At 37.3% G+C, this 8,201-nt stretch overlaps 1 non-coding gene across 1 annotated transcript; it reads left to right on the top strand.

Moving 5' to 3' along the window:
• Positions 1-5,321: 5,321 nt before the first annotated feature.
• trnai-aau lies at positions 5,322-5,395 on the top strand. The gene has a single exon. It is a non-coding gene; the product is annotated as a tRNA-Ile (tRNA).
• Positions 5,396-8,201: the final 2,806 nt, after the last annotated feature.

Raw genomic sequence — 8,201 nt, 5'->3', positions numbered from 1 at the left:
TACTGTTTTTCTTATACATTTTATTGTTGGATGTAACTGGGACCCTGCGTACATAATTTCGCTCCACCACATGTACCACATGAGGTGCGAATGACAATAAAGAAACTCTGACTCTGACTCTGACTCTGACTATAGGATAATATAATAGCATAGGAACTAATAGTTCCTATGCTCTTGAAGCAGTTCATGTCCTGGATGACACCAAACATCTCCTTTTTTGCAGCTACCGTCATTTTCACACCTATCAGGAATGTGTCTCCACTGTGAGTCAACAAAGACCTATTATAACGTTTGATATCTGAACATGCATCTAGCTTGTTCACAGCGGGAGCTGCAGGTTTTACACAAGCGGCGGGGGATAGGCTGGGTTTGTGATTGACAGTGTCAGTGAGGGACAGAGAAGTGGCCGCATGAAGACAGACTGGGAGAACAAACAGGCTTTGCCCAATCAGATTTCTTCTCATTTTAAATTGTAGTCACTAGTAACTAAGATGGTTAAGGGAAATGTATTGAAGTAAAAGTATGCATTTTATTGAGGAAATGTAGTGAAGTAAAAGTGAAAGTCGCTAGAAATGTAAATAACGAAGTAAAGTAAAAAAAATGTCAAAATTCTACTTAAGTACAGTAACAAAGTATTTCTACTTTGTTACATTACAACATTGCAACCCACTGAGACTGAGTAAAATGGAGCACACTTTGAACACCACATGTGTACTTGTTTAGCAATGTGGTGGCCATTGGTATCAGAAGCATTTGTAATGTGGGGGGACACACTGGTGGGGGGGTCTGGGGGTCCTCTCCCAGAAAAGTTTGAATAAAGTAGATGCCATTTCTTGCATTCTGGTGTATTTTAACAGGTTGTTTAACATCTAGTTGTACCTACATAAGCTGGAGTCTGCAACCTGCGGTTCTAGAGCCACATGTGGCTCTTTGGTCCTTCCGCAGCGGCTCTTTCAAGCTTTGACCAAAACTAACTTAAAACTGAATTTTATGTTTAAAAAAATAACTAGTTTTAGCAGTTTTTCTGTCATTTCCTTTGCATATATGTGGATATTAGTACTAATACACAGATTCAATTATACTCTAACTTTATGCTTTATTTCTTCAAAGTAAGATAAGATAATATTCAATACAACAATTTCCTGCAGGATCAATAAAGTTCTATCTTATCTTATCTTATCAATTACTCAACAATTTAAAAAATTGCATAAGCCTGCACAGTTCATTGTTTTAGTTTAAATAAAAATTGGCAAAATAATATATATTTTCCAACAATTTTCAGTCAGACAGTTTCTTTCTTTTTTCTTTTTTTGCTGAAACGTTTCACCTTCGATCCGGAAGGCTTCGTCAGTCAAGGAAACACACAACACAAAACTGATTCTTCCTCCAAACAGCTTACTTCAAAGTGGAACAAACCAGTTATGTTGGTGCTAAGATGGTGTCTTTGGCACGCCCCCTCCACTGGAGCCGGCCTTCTTCCTCGTCGACAGTCATGTCAAACTGGTTCAAAACCAAAAAAAGTCCATGCTCAATAATCCAGGTATACAATCCAACAATTTGCAGTCAGGTCATCTGGACAGTAGGTGTGAAATTATAAAACTAAAAATAAATAAATAAAACTTAAAAAAAAAAAAAAACTGTCCAGATGACCTGACTGAAAATTGTTGGATTGTATACCTGGATTATTGAGCATGCACTTTTTTATATATATATTTTTTTCTTTACAATAACCCAGTCTTCTGTAATAGACTTGCGACCTGGACATGGGGCACCAGTGACCCCCTGAAACTCATAAAGAAAGAAATGGGTAAAGTGTATGGATGGATGGATGGATGGATGGATGGATGGATGGATGGATGGAATCCAGTCTTTACTTTTGTCTTAAAATGCAATAAATGTTAACAATCGTTAGATGTTTTTAGTTTAATAATTTCACACCTACTAGCCAGAAAAGCCCCCCTCTAAAAAGTTTAAAGTGGCTCATGGGCCACCAGTTGATTATGACAATTATTGCAGGTTTTGTGGCTCTGGACACATTTAATCTAGTGAACGAAAGGGCAAAATTGGCTATTTTGATCCTAAAGGTTGCAGACCCCTGTACATAAGTAACACTTGATTCAATAAGCTCTCAACCTTGACCTCTCTAAGGGATTTTAAACATCTGCTAAGTTCATGGCAAAAACCAATGCAGACGTGTTCCTGTTTTTAGCATTTTACATAGCTTTATAATGTAGCTGTTATTTAAATATCAGTTCTTCCATTTACTTTTTATTTTTGAGTCCCCAAGGCTCAATGGGATTAACCTGTATAAATAAAGGTTGAATGAATGAGTGAATTTTACATGCTTTTCATAATTATCTACTGTTGTCATATGTGTTCTTTGTTTTAAACAGGTCTCTCTTGTAAATGAGTCCTTGAGGCTCAATGAGACTAACCTGTAAAATAAAGGTTGAATTGAAGCAACTATTTTAGAAGTAATGGCACAACTAAGTAGCCTGACCAACAGCTCTCCTTGTGTGAATAGAGCCCACTTCACTTCTCTCACGCATCCTCGTCACAGTCTAAGAAACATAGTGTAGCCTAAGTTAACTTTTAGGCGGGAAAAAAATCACTCGCCAATATGAAACAATAATAATAATCACTCCTTCTTACCAATGGCCTAGCATAAAGCAATATGATCATCATCCATTGTGTTTAGTAATTTAAAATACCTAATTAAAACTCCAGTAGTGGACTAGGTCTACTGTAACCTTACCCAGTTGTAGAGTCAAGACACAAACATGTATCATTAACACAGTTTGAACAACATTCAGGAATTGTTTCTATGAGAACATTATCAAATATTTTATGTGAACTGTAAGATCGCTCCTCCCACGAGGAAATGTAACCCAGGGTGAGCTAACCTTGGACAAACAACGTGGCTGTAATGTGGAGATAGTGAAGCTCATGGTGTTTAGTGAAGCATTTCTGCCTTATCAGCCAACATTAAGGCAAAGAAGATCAGCAAAAAAAAAAAAAAAAAAATCTAATCTACTAATAACTTCAAATAGTTACTGGATGTTTTCATGCCTCAGAGTGACACAGGGCAAGAACTCACTGTGAAATTCAGTTTGTAAGAGTGTAAATTTTACATTATACAACCTATTAAACACTTTGTACAAAATCAGTTAGTGTTAACTGATCATAAACAAAGACTAAACTTATATAACCAGAAGTTGCAACATATATCTACATATAAAACAAACAAACCAAAGCACAACTAGCTTTAACCTTTAATTCAACCATTGTAATTATGACACATAATGGAGGATTTACTTGCAGTTACCTTCGTACAGACCAACATGTGGTACTTCCTGTTTATAATGTTGGCCGCTGACCTTTATGATCTTTTACATTTTTCCACACTCCGTTTAGTTTTTGAAATGGAATAAACTGTATCCACCCTCAGTCTAAACTATCCATGCTGCTGATCTCATGCTGCTGATTTATTTCATGGTGCTACATTCATTCGTACTCATCTGCTCACACAGACTCACGTCCGTGCTGCTGTTGTTCAGCGTATTATTTTGTACTATTTGTGCTTAGTGTATTCTTAGTTTAGCATATTTCTCAGTTATGTCTTAGATCTTATTACTGTTTTTCTTTACAATTTATACTTTTGTTGGATGTAGCTGGGACCCTGTGTACACAATTTTGTTCCACCACATGTACCACATGTGATGAGCATGACAAATAAAGAAACTTTGACTTTGACAAAATGATCAGGGTAACACGTGTCTGAATTACACGTTGTAATTTCCCGTCTATTAATTTTCACTAATTAATTTAAATGTAACAACAAATATGTTGTTAATCTCAACAGGACGTTACCTGGTAAAATAAAGGTTAAATAGAATAATATAATACAAGGATTTTAATATGTAGATAATTTATTAGTGGAGTTTATGAATGGTACACAAAATCTGAATTCCTGGACAGCATTAAACTTTTTTTTTTTTTTTCAGATCCTATTTGTTCACCAAATTCTAAAAATTGTCATATCCTTTGTAAAAACTTAAAACATTGTTCTATTAAGGTTTGGACCACTTAACTAACCCCATGAAGCTAGCTGTGCTGACAGGATGCAGAGTTTTCACCATGAGTGCTGATTTTAATTGTTTTTGTAAGGTGACCTTGGGTTTTTGAAAGGCACCCTGAAATAAAATTTATTATTAGTGTTTGTCTAATCCACCAAAGTTAAACTTGTGTCAGGTAGGGGTGGGCAGATCGGGCCCTCAGAGAGGCTTCTGGGAATATTTCTTTGAACTCAAGGCTTTGGAGGTTGTTTTGTTATTTATTGTATTTTCACTAATTATTTTTGATTTGTAGATATTTTTTTCAAACCCAGAAAATAAATTCACTTAAGAGGAGACATTTTGTTTTATTCCTTTATATCTTAAATATATATTTACTGGTTTATAACGTTTGTTGCGGTGTGATATGTACAGTTTGCTTATTTAAGAAAAAAAAAATCCAGAAAGGGAGTGCAATGAAGGGATCATTTTTATTTAATTAACATAGTTTCTGAGCACAATGGTTTAATTTATTCTTGAGTGATCATTTTGTGCACTTTGTTTAAGGAAAAAAACATCCAGCCATCACGGGAAAATTGTTTTGTTACTGTTCTATTTTTTCATTAAAAAAAAAAAAACTTTGATTATAATAAAGTATTTTTATTTACTTATAAACTTTGCCTAATTCCATCCTGTGTTTTTACTAATAAATGATCCAAAGGGGGGGAATCACAAAACACTTAAACATCATCAAAATTCACGGTAGTTATTAAAAGTATCGTATCGGTATCAGTATTTGCGATATGGACCTGTATTTACTTGGTATCGGTTTTTACAGAAACCGTGAAACCGTCTACCTGACTTAACTTTGGATTTTTCTACTTGGATTATTGAGCATGAATCAGGATGTTTCTGTTTTACCTGCTCCATTACAAACATTAATTTACTGCACTTTGCTGCGTCAGCGCCAGTGCTTTTCTATTTTTCATCCTCTCTCGCCTCATCCTAAGCTTTAAGATCAAATCGGAGGAACGTGCAGACATGAGCGCTCCGCGTGCGAACATACCCGTTGGCAACAAACCTTTACGAAGCTACTACACAAACTTCCAGCGCCATAATATGGTTGACCTTAATGGTTATCATAAGATTACTTGTCCGTGTAAGAAACAAATTCAATAAACATTGAACAAATGAACTAAAAGTCCTAGAAAAAGTTAACTTTGATTCCTTATCTACAGTTAAAAAAGCAAATTTTCTTCGTTCAAACACGGCCGGTTAGCTCAGTTGGTTAGAGCGTGGTGCTAATAACGCCAAGGTCGCGGGTTCGATCCCCGTACGGGCCAGTTTAATTTTTTTTTTTTTCAGTCGCGTGAAAAAAAATAAATAAAATAAAGCAAATCCTTAAGCTGGATAAGAAATCCAACATTTTTCAGTCAGGTCATCTGGACAGTTTCTTTTTTTGTGCTGAAACATTTCTCCTTCGAAACACAACAAAACTGATTCTTCCCCCAACAACTTACTGCAAAGTAGAACAAACCAGTTATGCTTGTAATAAGATGGTCTCTTTCGTACGCCCCTCCTCCATTGCCGGCCCTCTTCCTTGTTGACAGTCTTGTCAAACTGGTTGAAAACAATAAAATCCATGCTCAATAACCCAGGTATAAAATACATCATTTTTCAGTCAGGTCATCTGGATAGTTTCTTTTTTTGTGCTGAAACGTTTCGCCTTCGATCCAGAAGGCTTCCTCAGTTAAGGAAAGACAACAAAACTGATTCTTCCCCCAACAGCTTACTCCAAAGTGGAACAAACCAGTTCTGCTTGTGATAAGATGGTCTCTTTGGTACGCCCCTCCTCCATTGCCGGCCCTCTTCCTTGTTGACAGTCTTATCAAACTGGTTGAAAACAACAAAGTCCATGCTCAATAATCCAGGTATAAAATCCAACATTTTTCAGTCAGGTCAAAAAAACCTTATAAAAATAATAATTTGAAACATTACACCTTCAGACTAAGGTGTAATATTTCAACTTATAGCAAAGAATACAACTATCTCTCACTATTATTTTAAAGGTTGGAACAAAGTGACAACACAAATGGCCTCAATAACCATAATACTACCTTTTTCCCATTTAATGGTTCATTTAAATTTTTTTCAAAAACAATTGTTCTTATTTTAAAACATTTTGTGCTTATTTATAGATGTTTTTAGACTTATTCTTATAATTCAATTGCTTAAAATGATCAAATTTAGACCTTGTAGACCTTAAAAGATCTACAGCCAAAGGTCTATCAGCCAAAAGAAAAAGAAAAAAAAAGAGATTTGAATTATTTCGGATCCCCCACTTCAAAGAGACAGGAAATTTTCACCTTCAAGTGTTTTAAATAACCTTTCCTCGAAAATTATGATGTATTACTCCTGGAATTTCAAAATGTGATAAAGAGTGACAGTTGCGAGTAGGCTGACCTCTGATGACTCTCCCAAAAGTTTAAAATCTCCAATTCTTTCTTTCGCCAGCTACCGCCTCCACCTCATTCAGAAGGACTTCAATTCAATTCAATTTAAAAATACTTTATTAATCCCAAAGGGAAATTATTTGTTGTTGTAACTCGTTATCCTCATTTCATTAAGAGATGTTATAGATGCTGATGGTTGTAGACAGGAAGGATCTCTTGTAAAGGTCCATCCCACAGTGGATCCTAACAAACTGACTTCAGATGCCGTCCGATCCGTCCACCCAGACTCAGCTGTCCTATCGGTTCCCCCGGGCTGTAGGACTCCCAAATGCCGGGCAGAACTCCTCCCAGAGCGATGGCCACTCCTCCCAGCAGTCTGCAGAGCTCCTTGTCTCTGCAGACAGTCGGCTGCAGGTGTCGGGGGACAATCTTGTCCTTCCGCTGTCATGAGCCATGTTTCCTGCTCACCAGGATCTCAGTGGTCAGGCAGTCGAGCACAGCTGGCAGGTAGATGAGAATGCATCCACAGAACATCCTTTTCAGCTCATTTGAGATTTGGGGCTGTAGTTGAGATATTATTTGAGCTTTTGAGATGTTAATCAGCTGCTGTTGGTTGTAGAAAACTGCCTTGTTGCCATGGTTACGCATCATAACAAATGTCCAAAACTAAAAAAAAGTTTTGGTAAAAATCCTTCCAGCTGCACAGCATCCGATACCAGAGGAAACAATCATCCAAAAAATGTGATTTACATCCAGAAAAAGAGGAATTAAAGTTTCCAAAAGCAAAATCTCAGAATGAAAGTAACAGAGCTGCTCCAACATGCAGCCACCTTGAGCTGCACAATTCTACAATTCTTCAAGGCAATCCCATAGCAGCTAGGAGACATAGTCCAATCTGTCATAGTTTACCATACCATACCATACCATACCATACCATACCATTTTTTTATAGAGCACTTAAAACAGCTACAAGGTCAACCAAAGTGCTGTACAGACAGAACAACAGGCAACACACAAAGCAATATACAAAATGAAGTAAATCAAAAATATAGACATAAAATCCATCCATCCATCCATTTTCTTTACCCGCTTATTCCATTTTGGGTCACGGGGGTCGCTGGTGCCCATGTCCAGCAATCACTGTGCGAGGGGCGGGGTACACCCTGGACGGGTCGCAAGTCCATCACAGGGCTAGACATAAAATCGATGCAGATAATAAATATGACGACAAACCAGTGTGGAGCGTACAGGTTCAAAACCCAGATCCTCTGGTGTTGAAAACTACTGAATAGTAGTGAGTTTTTAAACGAGATTTGAAAACCGAGAGGGAGGGAGCCAGTCTGACAAGCAGAGGTAACTCGTTCCAAAGTCTTGGTCCTGTTACAAAGAAGGCCCTGTCACCTCTGCGCTTAAGACGAGTTCCTGGAACTGTGAGCAGCAACTGGTCCGTTGACCTCAGGGAACGTAGTTTAATCTTTCTAAGTCATACCTCAAGGTCTCCTCTTGGTGTAACATGTTTGACACATCTTGTAAGTTAAGTGTTCAGAAAGCCTCCTCACTAGATACTCTAATTACTTCAATGAGTCCCTTTTAACGAGAAGGAGCAGTGACAGTGCTCTTAGCAAAATATTCAAACTCCTCACCCTGTCCCTAAGGGTAAATCCAAGAGTGAGGATTGGTGTCATTGGTGGGTGAT

Source organism: Nematolebias whitei, chromosome 23 (assembly GCF_014905685.2).
Source record: "Nematolebias whitei isolate Nwh7 chromosome 23, NemWhi1, whole genome shotgun sequence".
NCBI classification, from domain to species: Eukaryota; Metazoa; Chordata; class Actinopteri; order Cyprinodontiformes; family Rivulidae; genus Nematolebias; species Nematolebias whitei.
The sequence above is the reverse complement of the archived record's forward strand: the minus strand, read 5'-3'. Positions and strand labels throughout refer to the sequence as shown.